This window comes from Lissotriton vulgaris, chromosome 5 (assembly GCF_964263255.1).
Source record: "Lissotriton vulgaris chromosome 5, aLisVul1.2, whole genome shotgun sequence".
Lineage (NCBI taxonomy): Eukaryota > Metazoa > Chordata > Amphibia > Caudata > Salamandridae > Lissotriton > Lissotriton vulgaris.
Genome location: NC_141693.1, coordinates 2,229,270 through 2,243,188, shown reverse-complemented (window position 1 = coordinate 2,243,188; position 13,919 = coordinate 2,229,270).

Here is a 13,919-nt window from a genome sequence, read left to right as displayed (position 1 = left end):
CCGAAGGAGGTTGCTCAGAAAAAGCCACAACCTTGACGAGATAGAAGAAATGACAAGGGTACATGATCAGGCGGAGGAACACGCCAAGTGCATGGAGACAGGAAGAAGTGAGAGAAAGGAACAGGCCTTCTGGACGCACAGCACCAAGACTCGCAGGAGGTCAGGTGAACAGCAAAGGAGGTCCAGACCGGCCTCTCGTTATCAACACAAAGAACGCAGACGCCATGAGTCTAGCCGGAGAGCCAAAAAGGCCGAACTTCCTAAGAAATTGGACAGGTCTAGAAAATGCTATTGATGTGGATACAATTATCCGCATTCAGATGTCTGCCCAGCGATGGGTCAACAGTGTCACAAGTGTGGGCGCAAGAACCACTTTGAAGCAATGTGTGGAACATATAACAGAGAAAGGAGAGGCGAAACGAACAGGCAACAGTCTGACCCCAGAAGACACCACGCCAAAGCGGTGCAAGATCGGGCGATATCGTCCTCTGGATCTTCCCGCTCTTGCCGAGGCTCTCGTGAATCTCAGTGGACTAGAAGGTCACCGAAACGATCACCGTCGAGAGAGTCCAGATCGACGTCTGCAGAGTCTAATTATACTGATGAATATGTGTGCATGGTATCAGACCCTGATCAACTAAAAAGGTATCCTCCCCTGGACATAAAAGTGGGGACTCATGCGACGCAGTTCATGCTTGACAGCGGGGCATCCCTGAATTACATGCCCGTGACAGAATATAACAAGATGAAATCACCACCTCGCCTAAGCCCAGCACATGTAAGAGTGTTCACCTGGATGTCGAAGAAACCACTTCCATGCTTGGGCAAATTCGAAACAACTCTCACACACGAGGATAAATCGGTGACAGCACATATCCATGTCATCGAAGGTCCTGAGGCGGAGTGCCTCCTCAGCCTGCCGACGGCGGAACGTCTGCACCTTGTGGAGATCCTTTACAGAGTCAGTGATGTCCCGGACATAATCCGCAAGTTCCCTAAATTATTTACTGGGCAATGCAAAATGAATAAATGCCAGATCCGCCTCCACATCAATGACCAAGTGCGCCCTGTAGCTCAACACCCTCGACGTGTGCCTTTCCACCTTCAGCAAGCAGTGGAGGAGGAAATTCAGGAGCTGCTGCAAACCAACTGTAACAGGGCCGGGTCGGGTTGCCGAGAGGACTGGTGGATTCCTGATTGTGCCCCTTCTACTCCGCAGACTGCAACTCCAAGGGGCGACTGGGACGTGGAGCAAACCGAAGAAACGTCCACAGCCCCCTTTAAGTGGGCGTATGATGACTTCCAGGAGGACCCGCCTACCACTGACGTCGACGATCCTGGATGGGTGAAAACAGGGGAAGCCCTGTACGCGGCGTGTGACGTCATCGGCGAGCCGAGGGACAGAGGACGCGAGGAGCACCGAACGGAGGAAGAAGACGAAGGAGAAAACGGAAGGCGAAAAGAAGAAGGAAAGCCAGGAGGCCAACGACCCTGTGCTCCGCCGTGCCACGCTCCCGAGGGAGGAGTGTGGCTTAGCCAGGTACGGCGGCATTGGGCGGCTTGGGTGGGGAGGAAGAGTGCCCCGTGTGAATAGTATACAAAGCCCCTGTGTGTGCTTAACCTCTGTGTTTCCCGTTCCCTCCCTTTACCTAATACCCGTACCCGAACCGCACGTACCCCGCAGTTCCTCACTCTTCCCTCCCGTATGTTCACCGAATCACTAGCGTGTTTGTAATATACACTGGTGTCCCTCACAACCACGGGAAACCCTTGGGTGCAGACGCTTGTCAGGCAAAACGACTAACGGCCTCCCTCTGTCCATTTTCTCTCTTCCATGTGGCTGCACCGGGGAGAGTAACGCCGGGGACTGTACCTTGCCTGAAGTATCTTCGAACTGCTTCCCAGGAAGAAACCACTCGTCCTGCAACTCCCTCTGAACACTGGGGTCTTTCCTTAACTGTTGCCCTGCGTGCCCCGAAGACCACCACCACGGATAAAATAGAGTTTGCGAGGGAAAGACTAACGTTCTGTACAAGACGCACCTTAAAAATAAAAACGAGTTTAAAAAGATATACGGGTCAAGTGTCTGTTGAGCCAACTGTTGTCACCACCGAAAGCGTCCCTAGCCCCCCTACCCCGGCTACATTGGTGTCAGAAGTGGGATTCAGCCCCTCCACTCAAACAGCCGCCATGGAACAATTGGTGCAACAACTTATTGAAGGCCAACAGAAACTGGAATGGGCTAACAGCCAACAAATGACGGCTGCGGACGCTGACCGGGACATGTTCAAAAATACCATCACTGCCCAACTCGAGGGGTTACACAAGGTAGTACAGAACCCCGGGTGCCTACCCCAACAGATCGGCGGGGATTTGGACCCCATCCCTCAGGAATGCAGTTGCAAAAATACGTGCCAGGGGAAGATCCCAACGCGTTCCTTCTCAACTTTGAACGAGCAGCCAGAGCATGTGGATGGCCCGAGGACAAGTGGCCGTTTTTCCTTGCTCCCTTACTGTCCGGTGAGGCACAAGCAGCCTACCAGGTAGCCAACCATGCGGGAATAACCCCGTATGCGACCATCAAAGCAGTGATCCTGGACCATCTGGGGCTAGACGCAGAGGCCTACAGACTACGCTTCAGGAAAGAAAAGGGGATAGCTGGGGGACACCCCAAGACATTATACTTGCGGTTAAAGATGGCCGCCGACAAATGGCTGAAACCAGAGAGCAGGAGCAAAGAGGAAGTAATGTCCAGCATATACCTGGAACAGTTCATGGAAGCCTTTTTTTTTTTTTTTTTTTTTAAACCTTTATTCGCAATAAGTAGTGGAAGACAAGCAAGAGATCATCAATGACGTACATACAAAGCATACAAAGATTCAGGTGTAGTGTAGTGCAGCGGCATACATGAAGCGGCCAGGTGTCATATCCAGAAGGGGGAGCACAGCGGGCAGAAATGAAGTCATGGCAACAGCAGTGGCATGCGACGTTACACATCAGTAAAGAGCATATAAACACATCAATAATGCGAATAACAAGCAAATACCTTTCCAAGGAGGAGAGCAGCGGCAGGGCCGCGGGTATGTACTCACAGTGCAGCAGTCCCTGATGTAAGGCATCATAAGCAGCACCACAAGGGAGAGGGCCGTAAATCCCCGCTCCCCCGCCGATGATCATAGCATACCCCATACATCAAAAGAAGCAGTAGTGCAAACAGACAGACCCTCACATCGTGTAAACTGGACAAGTGGCAAAGAAACGTGTAATTCCAACAAATGAAGCCCCATTAACCCACCCCAACCCGATCTGCACTGTCCGAATCAGAATCCTGCACAGCCCTGGTGAGGAGGTACACCTGCAGCGGGCTCCAAAAGTCTCTGGGCCTACAGCGCACAGGCATCATTTCTGCGTAAACATTATATTGGTCCTGACAATAAACGACATCTTTCAACCAGTCCTCGAACTGCGGTATTCTGCCCCTTCCCCAGCAACAGGCCACACGCCTCTTTGCCAGCAGCAGAGCTACATCCACAAACCTACGATATAACGCTGGCACCTCCTTGGTATAACCCAACAACAGGACCATAGGGTCGAGTGGCACTCCATTGTCGGTCATAACCTGGAGAGCATCATGGACTTGCACCCAGTACTCCGAAACTACCCCACACTCCCACGCCAAATGAAGAAAATTGGCACCTGGCATATGACAACGAGCACACCTATCATCCTCCGCTAGCCGGAACCTGAGCTTCCTAGCCGGGGTGTAGTAAAAACGCTGTATGAATTTGTAGTGTATGATCTTTAGGCGGCAGCTAGAGGAGATGTTGGCGGTCACACCACAACAATACTTCCACTGGTCATCAGAGATGGAAATTCCAAGCTCAGAATCCCACTGGGCTCGCGCCCGCCCAGGCGAGACAGCACGTTGTTTCCTGATGGCACCATACAATCTAGACACCAAGTGACGTCTGTAGGAGAGTAGGGTCTGCAATCCTATGATCACCCAGATTTTTTGCTTTTGTTTCACTGGTTTACGACTTTCTCTGGCTGTGGGCCTGCCAATCAGACCCACAGCCTGGCTGTTCTCTTTCTAAATTACAACATGTACCCTAGGTGCATTTACCAATTGGTACTGGGCCACCTTATCAGACCCTGTAACTCAGGGCATAGGTGTACCCAGGGCTGCCAGGGGCTGCAGCATGTATTATGCCACCCCTGGCTGGCCTCCTAAATTTGACACAACTGGCTGCATGACAGCTGGGGCAAAGTCGTGTAATCACCCTTTGCTGTAGGTGTAGTATACCTATACCTAACCCTAAAATGGACACACAGATTCCTATCAGTCACTCCTATGGCAGGCCTTAACAATCCTGAAGGCAGACTGCTTGGAATCGTGTGAGATGGTGCTCTGGCATGAGCTGAGCCTGTCTGCAGCTTGCGGAATCAAGTCCTAATAGCTGTTCCATGATATCGCATACCATATACTCTTAAGTGCATTATAATCCTCGCGGTTAAATGCTATCTTTGGTATTGCTTTATCAAAACATGTCGAGTAAGGTGTCATACGAATTGGAATACTAACCCCTCGCCAATTCTGGCGACGGGGTTAGCATTCCACCCTTCTAGAGGGACACGACATGTATGTAACTGTGAACCCCGGTTAAAGTTAAACGAAGCCTCAGCTCCACAAAATGAATGCTGCCACCACAGACACGAGTCTGACCCCCTGCAGCTGGGAGTCCTTCCAGCGAGGGGAGCCTGGACAAAGGGTTTCCTGTCAGGGGCGGTGCTAGCACCGTCCCAGACATGGTTTTGTGTATCCTGGGTAGGCAGGGCTTTTCAGGAAGGTGACTGCTGAGTGGCACCCCGGTGCTCACTACGCATAGGCCAGTCTGAACCAGTTCCAGGGGCACACCAGCCCCTGGCCTGGGGAAGTCCGGCATGGCAGAGGGGTGTAACCACCCCCCTCCTAGTCCCACCCATAGGCAGGACCTAGTCACCGGGTCAGCCCCCTTTTTTAGTATAAAGATGGGAGCGGGCCCCCTGTTCAAATTAGATCATCTTTGGAATCAAGACACGACTTTCTGCGAAAGACATCAAGATTTCCTTCGTCAAGATTCTCCCTTGTGGCTAAGGAGTAGTCACCCTGCATCAAGCGGGCACCATCCTAAGAACACTGCGGTCTGCTGCAAGTCCTTCTTCACGAATCCGACGACCCAGCTCGACGAGACCCGGCTTCCCTGGCACCTCTGACCTCTACTCACCTCTACAGCAAAGCTGAGAACCGTGAGTGCGACGAGACCTCGAGGGACCGACGATCGCCAAGACTGCACGACTTCTTTGCAACAAGCCCACCGTGTGCTCCACTGGTGAGTGCTTTGGGGTCCGAGAAGCCCCAACCCTGAGCAGCTCCAGCACCGAAGATCAGCCCTCCAGCATCTCCACGATCTGCGTGGGGCCCTTCTGCTTTTGCGTGCTCACCGCGCTGTGTGGCTACTAGCCGGCTGGCTTGTGGCCTTCTTCACGACGCCCGACGACATCACTGCTGCTGGTCTGGTTGCTCCAGACTGGCCCTTGCTTCCTTCTTCAAGAGAGGCACCCCGGACCCTCCTGGTCCACTCCAGACGCCATTTTGAGTCCACCGCGTGGGCTTGAATTTGCCAAGGCTTTGTTGCCCAATCCTGGGTCCAGCGACGCCGACAGCTTCATCCATCGTGGGACAGCTCGCTCCTCCATCCTGGTCGCCGACAACGCCTCCTGGTCCGTGAGATCTGCGAGCACAGCGTCACCCACTCACCTAGTCGAGGTGACTACCATCCGGTGCCCTCCTGGTGCCACCTGACTACTGGCTAGTAGTCTCGAACTTGGTCCCCTCTGCTTTCAGGTGTCATCTTCCTTCGATCCAGGCTTGGATCCATCGAACTTTCATCACTGGTCGCCTGCCAGCAACTTCTTTCTTCCAGGCTCCTGGTCCGTCTACGAGGATTCCCGACGTCTTTTGAGACATATGCAGCTGCAGCCCCTGGGCTAGGTAACTTCGGCATTTCGGTGCCCCAGCATAGCCTCACTATCCAAGGGTCAGAATCCACTTTCGTTTTCTCCCTACCAGGTCGGATTCGCCCGAGAACACTAACTTTGTCATTACTAGCTACCATAGACTTTGTCCCGCATCACGCGTGAGAGTGCACACTCTGCACCCGAGTCCCCTAGGCCTCCTAGAAGTAATCTGAAGATTCTATAGTCAAGTCCTAGCGATTCCTAAGCCTATTAGTACTGTACTTACCTGCTAGTAATTTCGCATTCCACTTTCAGAGTATATGGTTTTCCGTGCCCCTCGGGCATTTGTAAATACTGTGCTAACTTAAGTATTTTCGTAAGAGTTTTGTTTTGTGCTTAGTACCCTGTCCTCATAAAGAGTACAGGGCTGTTGTGATTCTTAATAAATATCTTGTTTATTTTCATAACACTTGTGTGGTGTCCTTTCACTGGGTATTCAAGGGGTATATGTGTGGTAAACAGCTGGCTTAACACGCCCTCTCGAGTCTTTAGCCTTAGACTGCTCGTATCCACGCTACTAGGATAGCTGGTCTATAAGGTTGACTTACAACCAATCATCAATAAGGGTTGCTGGACTGATACATAGTGTTCACTAGAATAGTGACCACTGCATATCAGGCCACCTTCTCACATTGGTGAGCAGCGGTTGGGATTTGAGCTTGCTGTTGTTTTACCACACGTATCCTAAGAATATCTTGTTGAAAGATCACATAAGTACTGTTAGGTACATATAACTTAGCTTAGAATACTCTGAGTTCTACTGAACCAGCTGTTGCAGCTCCTCAAGGCTTAGCACACCTTGGCTGCAACTCTTAGCAAGGGATCAGTAGGCAAACACATAGTGTAGGTAGGTGCATCACTTACACCACACTAGAAACAGTATGTCAGACAAAGGAGGAAACTCTGAGTCTCCCCTTGTGTCAGTGGACCCTCCACAGGTCCCCACTTCCAGATATACTGTTCTTAGCTTCAGGGAGTTGAGACAGGTGTGTACCTCCAGGAAGATAAGACAGGGGTCTAACCCCACAACTTCCTTTCTGATTGGTCTCTTAGAGGCTTATGATGCCAGTAGGGCTGGTAACCCAGACCCTTCTAATCCAGATGGGAGTATGCCCTCCTTACAGGGACCCTTTGATAGCCATGACCATCCCCTCCAGGAGGCAGATGATGCTGAGGATGAGGATGAGGATGAGTTGTCAGGGGATGAGGCAGATAAGGGACAGGTAGAAGTCAGCAGACTAACCAGGTCCAACTTAAGCAGACATGAGATTGGTACTGGGGGACCCCTGGGGCCACTCTCAGGTCAGCTTAACATTGGGAATGGACGAGTTAGGTCTCTATCAAGAGGCTCTAACAGATCCCTTCGAACCAATGGCTCTCACAACTCTTCTCACAGAGGGATGACTTCCCCTCAGAGGAGAGTGTATGAAGCTGAAGAAAGGTCAGTCAAACTGAGGATTGAAAGGGAAGAACTTGCCCTGGCCAAAGAGAGACTTGCCTTTGCTAGAGAGCAAGAATTATGTGGGCTACAGCCCACTGGTGGCAGCAATAAACCTAGCAATAGGGAAAGGAGTTTTGATACAAAACACCTGGGTAAGATAGTGCCCCCCTTTAAACAAGGGGATGACATCCACAAATGGATTACTGCTTTGGAGAGGGCCTGCACTGTGCAAGGTGTTCCCCAGAGTCAGTGGGCAGCTATCTTGTGGCTCTCCTTTGAAGGTAAAGGAAGAGACAAGCTCCTCACTACTAGAGTGGAGGATGCTAACAATTACCAAATCTTGAAAAATACACTGATTGATGGGTTTGGCCTAACCACTGAGCAGTACAGGTTGCTGTTCAGGGATACCCAGAAAACTCAGTCTCAAGATTGGGCTGACTTTGTAGATTGTGCCACTAAGGCTTTGGAGGGCTGGTTGCTGGGCAGTAAGGTTACTGATTATACAGGATTGTACAATTTGATCATGAGAGAACAAATTTTAAACAATTGTCAGAACCAGTTGTTGCATCAGCATCTTGTTGACTCAGATCTGACCTCTCCCCAAGAATTGGGAAAGAAGGCAGACAGATGGGTCAGAACAAGAGTTAAACAGAACCAGGGCCAGAATCAAGGTGGTCAGAAGAAAGCAGACCTGAAGGGTAAAGATTCTAAGGGGGAACAAAATGACCAGAAGTCTTCGACAGGTCCCCAACAACCCAAAGAGGGTGGGGGTCAGGCTCCCCAGAAGAAGAAAAACCAAGAAGGCCAATCTAAAAGGTGGTGCCAATACTGCAAAAGTAAAACTCACTGGTTTAGTGAGTGCACCAAGAAAGGAGGAGGGCAGACTCCTGCCACTGCAGCCCCTAAGGCACCTGTGCCCCCTAGTACAGTCAGCAGTGGTAGTGCACCTCCCAAGGGTTTAGTAGGGTTAACCCTGGGTTCTGAGGGGAGTGACAACTTAGTTGGCACACTCACTCAGGTTGTCCTTGTTTGTACAGGGGATGTGGATATGTCCCCTGATATAAGTCCCAATACTTTGGGCAAATACAGACAGACACCTTTCATTAATGGAAAAATGGCTCAGGCCTATAGGGACACTTGTGCCAGTGTCACCATGGTGACACCTAACTTTGTGGACCCTGGACAGATCATGCCAGGTACAGATTTCCTGGTGACCAATGCAAGCAATGTCACTACCAATCACAGTATGGCAATTGTAGCTTTCTCCTGGGGAGGGGTAACTGGCCAAAAGAAGGTTGTAGTTAGTTCAGACCTCCCAGTGGATTGTTTGTTGGGCAATGATTTGGAGTCATCACAATGGTCAGAAGTGGAGCAGAGGACTCACATGGAAATGTTAGGTTTGCCAGCACATGTGTTTGCTGTGACTAGGTCACAGGTCAGGAAATGCCCCACTGAACAGGTGCTGGATCCTGGAACAATGGACCAGACACCTTCCAAGAAAAAGAGCAGTAGGGTTAAGGCTGTGCCTTCCCCCTTGCCCCAGGTTGTGGATCAAGTCTCAGAGGAGGCTGACCTACAGGAATTGAGGGAAACTGAGCCTAGAGAGTTTGAACTTGATCAAGTTGAATTCTTGGGTTCAGGGGGACCCTCAAGGGAAGACCTGGGGAAGGACCAGTTAGACTGCCCTTCTCTTGAACCCCTCAGACAGCAGGCTGCTGCTGAGGCTGCTGGGAACGCCACAGGTACCCACAAGGTATACTGGGAAGATGGACTCCTGTACACTGAAGCAAGAGACCCCAAGCCTGGCATGACCAGGAGGCTGGTTGTACCCTTGTCTCAGAGAGGTTTCCTCCTTACCTTGGCCCATGAGATTCCCTTAGCAGGTCACTTAGGCCAGACAAAGACTTGGGACAGGCTTGTCTCACACTTTCACTGGCCTCACATGAATGAGGATACCAAGGAGTTTTGTCGCTCCTGTGTCACTTGCCAAGCCAGTGGTAAGTCAGGTGGCACAACAAAGGCCCCCCTTATACCAATGCCTGTGGTGGGGGTGCCCTTTGAAAGAGTGGGGATTGACATTGTTGGTCCAATGGAACCCCAGACAGCATCAGGGCACAAGTTTATACTGGTGGTAGTGGATCATGCCACCAGGTATCCTGAAGCTATTCCACTTAGGACCACTACAGCACCTGTAGTGGCAAGGGCCCTAGTTGGAGTGTTCTCCAGAGTGGGCTTCCCTAAGGAGGTTGTCTCTGACAGAGGTGCAAACTTCATGTCAAGCTACTTAACTGCTATGTGGAAGGAGTGTGGTGTCAACTACAAATTCACTACACCCTATCATCCACAATGCAATGGGCTTGTTGAAAGGTTCAACAGGACCCTAAAAGGGATGATTCATGGACTACCTGAAAAGCTCAGGCGTAGATGGGATGTCCTGATTCCCTGCCTTCTGTTTGCTTACAGAGAGGTCCCGCAAAAGGGGGTTGGTTACAGCCCTTTTGAACTTTTGTATGGGCATCCTGTGAGAGGCCCCCTGTGTTTGGTGAAGGAAGGATGGGAGAGACCTCTCAAAAAGCCTGCAACCAGCATAGTGGACTATGTACTTGGTCTCCGCTCCAGGATGGCTGAGTATATGGAGAAGGCATCTGAAAACCTTAAGGCCAGTCAAGAACTTCAAAAAGCTTGGCATGACCAAAAGGCTGTCCTGACTGTTTATCAGCCTGGACAGAAGGTGTGGGTGTTGGAGCCAGTGGCCCCAGCAGCACTCAAAGACAAATGGTCTGGGCCCCACACAATTCTTGAGCAAAAGGGAGAGGTCACCTACCTGGTGGACCCTGGAACTCCCAGGAGCCCCCACAGGGTGCTCCATGTCAACAGGCTCAAAGCATATGTCGACAGGAAGGACATGAGCTTGCTCATGGCCATAGATGAGGGACAGGAGGAAGGGAGTGACCCTCTCCCAGACCTGCTCACTCAGAATCCTGATGATGGGTCAGTAGATGGTGTTGTCTTTTGTGGCAGCCTCTCTGAGCATCAACAGAAAGACTGTAAACAGGTTCTTCAGTCTTTCAGACATATGTTTTCTCTGACACCCAGTCAGACCAATTGGTGTACCCATGAGGTTGACACTGGGGACAGCCTGCCAGTTAAGAGTAAAATCTACAGGCAGCCTGATCATGTTAGAGACTGCATAAAAACTGAAGTGCAGAAAATGTTGGAGTTGGGAGTCATTGAACCCTCAGATAGCCCTTGGGCTAGTCCAGTAGTTCTAGTGCCAAAACCTCACACCCAGGATGGTAAGAGAGAGATGAGGTTCTGCGTAGACTACAGGGGTCTCAATGCAGTCACTAAGACTGATGCCCACCCAATACCAAGGGCAGATGAGCTTATAGATAGATTGGCTTCTGCCAACTACTTAAGCACATTTGACTTAACAGCTGGGTATTGGCAAATCAGGTTAGCTGAGGATGCCAAGCCCAAGACAGCATTTTCAACCCCTGGTGGGCATTATCAATTTGTGGTAATGCCCTTTGGTCTGAAAAATGCACCTGCCACCTTCCAAAGGTTGGTGAATCATGTTCTCACTGGGCTGGATGACTTCTGTGCAGCATATCTAGATGATATTGCTGTCTTTAGCTCCACCTGGGAGGATCACCTGGTCCACCTGAGGAAAGTGTTAGAGGCTCTGCAAGCAGCAGGCCTCACTATCAAGGCCACCAAGTGCCAGATAGGGCAGACACAGGTTGTATACCTGGGCCACCTTGTAGGTGGAGGCCAGGTTCAGCCACTGGAGAGCAAAATACAGTCAATCAGGGACTGGGCTCCTCCAACCACCCAGACTCAGGTTCGAGCTTTCTTGGGCCTGACTGGTTACTACAGAAAGTTTGTCAGGAACTATGGATCAATTGTGACCCCATTAAATGAACTGACAAGTAAGAAAATGCCAAAAAAGGTTCAGTGGACAGCAGGCTGTCAAAAAGCATTCGATGACCTAAAGCAGGCCATGTGCACAGCACCTATCCTTAAGAGTCCAGACTACTCCAAACCATTCATTGTCCAAACAGATGCTTCTGAGTTGGGTGTGGGAGCTGTTCTATCTCAACTGAATTTTGATGGTCAAGACCAGCCCATTGCTTTTATAAGCAGAAGGCTGACCCCCAGAGAGAAGAATTGGTCAGCTATTGAGAGGGAGGCCTTTGCTGTGGTTTGGGCCCTGAAGAAGCTGAGGCCATACTTGTTTGGCACTCACTTCAAGATTCAGACCGACCATAAGCCCGTCTTGTGGCTAAATCAGATGAAGGGTGAAAACCCCAAACTGCTTAGGTGGTCCATTTCCCTACAGGGGATGGACTTTACAGTGGAACATAGACCTGGTACTGATCATGGCAATGCCGATGGGCTCTCCAGATATTTCCACTTAGAACAAGAAGACTCACCTGGTCAAGGTTAGCTTATTGTCCCAAAGTTTGAGGGGGGGTCATGTAGGAGAGTAGGGTCTGCAATCCTATGATCACCCAGATTTTTTGCTTTTGTTTCACTGGTTTACGACTTTCTCTGGCTGTGGGCCTGCCAATCAGACCCACAGCCTGGCTGTTCTCTTTCTAAATTACAACATGTACCCTAGGTGCATTTACCAATTGGTACTGGGCCACCTTATCAGACCCTGTAACTCAGGGCATAGGTGTACCCAGGGCTGCCAGGGGCTGCAGCATGTATTATGCCACCCCTGGCTGGCCTCCTAAATTTGACACAACTGGCTGCATGACAGCTGGGGCAAAGTCGTGTAATCACCCTTTGCTGTAGGTGTAGTATACCTATACCTAACCCTAAAATGGACACACAGATTCCTATCAGTCACTCCTATGGCAGGCCTTAACAATCCTGAAGGCAGAGTGCTTGGAATCGTGTGAGATGGTGCTCTGGCATGAGCTGAGCCTGTCTGCAGCTTGCGGAATCAAGTCCTAATAGCTGTTCCATGATATCGCATACCATATACTCTTAAGTGCATTATAATCCTCGCGGTTAAATGCTATCTTTGGTATTGCTTTATCAAAACATGTCGAGTAAGGTGTCATACGAATTGGAATACTAACCCCTCGCCAATTCTGGCGACGGGGTTAGCATTCCACCCTTCTAGAGGGACACGACATGTATGTAACTGTGAATCCCGGTTAAAGTTAAACGAAGCCTCAGCTCCACAAAATGGATGCTACCACCACAGACACGAGTCTGACCCCCTGCAGCTGGGAGTCCTTCCAGCGAGGGGAGCCTGGACAAAGGGTTTCCTGTCAGGGGCGGTGCTAGCACCGTCCCAGACATGGTTTTGTGTATCCTGGGTAGGCAGGGCTTTTCAGGAAGGTGACTGCTGAGTGGCACCCCGGTGCTCACTACGCATAGGCCAGTCTGAACCAGTTCCAGGGGCACACCAGCCCCTGGCCTGGGGAAGTCCGGCATGGCAGAGGGGTGTAACCACCCCCCTCCTAGTCCCACCCATAGGCAGGACCTAGTCACCGGGTCAGCCCCCTTTTTTAGTATAAAGATGGGAGCGGGCCCCCTGTTCAAATTAGATCATCTTTGGAATCAAGACACGACTTTCTGCGAAAGACATCAAGATTTCCTTCTTCAAGAGTCTCCCTTGTGGCTAAGGAGTAGTCACCCTGCATCAAGCGGGCACCATCCTAAGAACACTGCGGTCTGCTGCAAGTCCTTCTTCACGAATCCGACGACCCAGCTCGACGAGACCCGGCTTCCCTGGCACCTCTGACCTCTACTCACCTCTACAGCAAAGCTGAGAACCGTGAGTGCGACGAGACCTCGAGGGACCGACGATCGCCAAGACTGCACGACTTCTTTGCAACAAGCCCACCGTGTGCTCCACTGGTGAGTGCTTTGGGGTCCGAGAAGCCCCAACCCTGAGCAGCTCCAGCACCGAAGATCAGCCCTCCAGCATCTCCACGATCTGCGTGGGGCCCTTCTGCTTTTGCGTGCTCACCGCGCTGTGTGGCTACTAGCCGGCTGGCTTGTGGCCTTCTTCACGACGCCCGACGACATCACTGCTGCTGGTCTGGTTGCTCCAGACTGGCCCTTGCTTCCTTCTTCAAGGGAGGCACCCCGGACCCTCCTGGTCCACTCCAGACGCCATTTTGAGTCCACCGCGTGGGCTTGAATTTGCCAAGGCTTTGTTGCCCAATCCTGGGTCCAGCGACGCCGACAGCTTCATCCATCGTGGGACAGCTCGCTCCACCATCCTGGTCGCCGACAACGCCTCCTGGTCCGTGAGATCTGCGAGCACAGCGTCACCCACTCACCTAGTCGAGGTGACTACCATCCGGTGCCCTCCTGGTGCCACCTGACTACTGGCTAGTAGTCTCGAACTTGGTCCCCTCTGCTTTCAGGTGTCATCTTCCTTCGATCCAGGCTT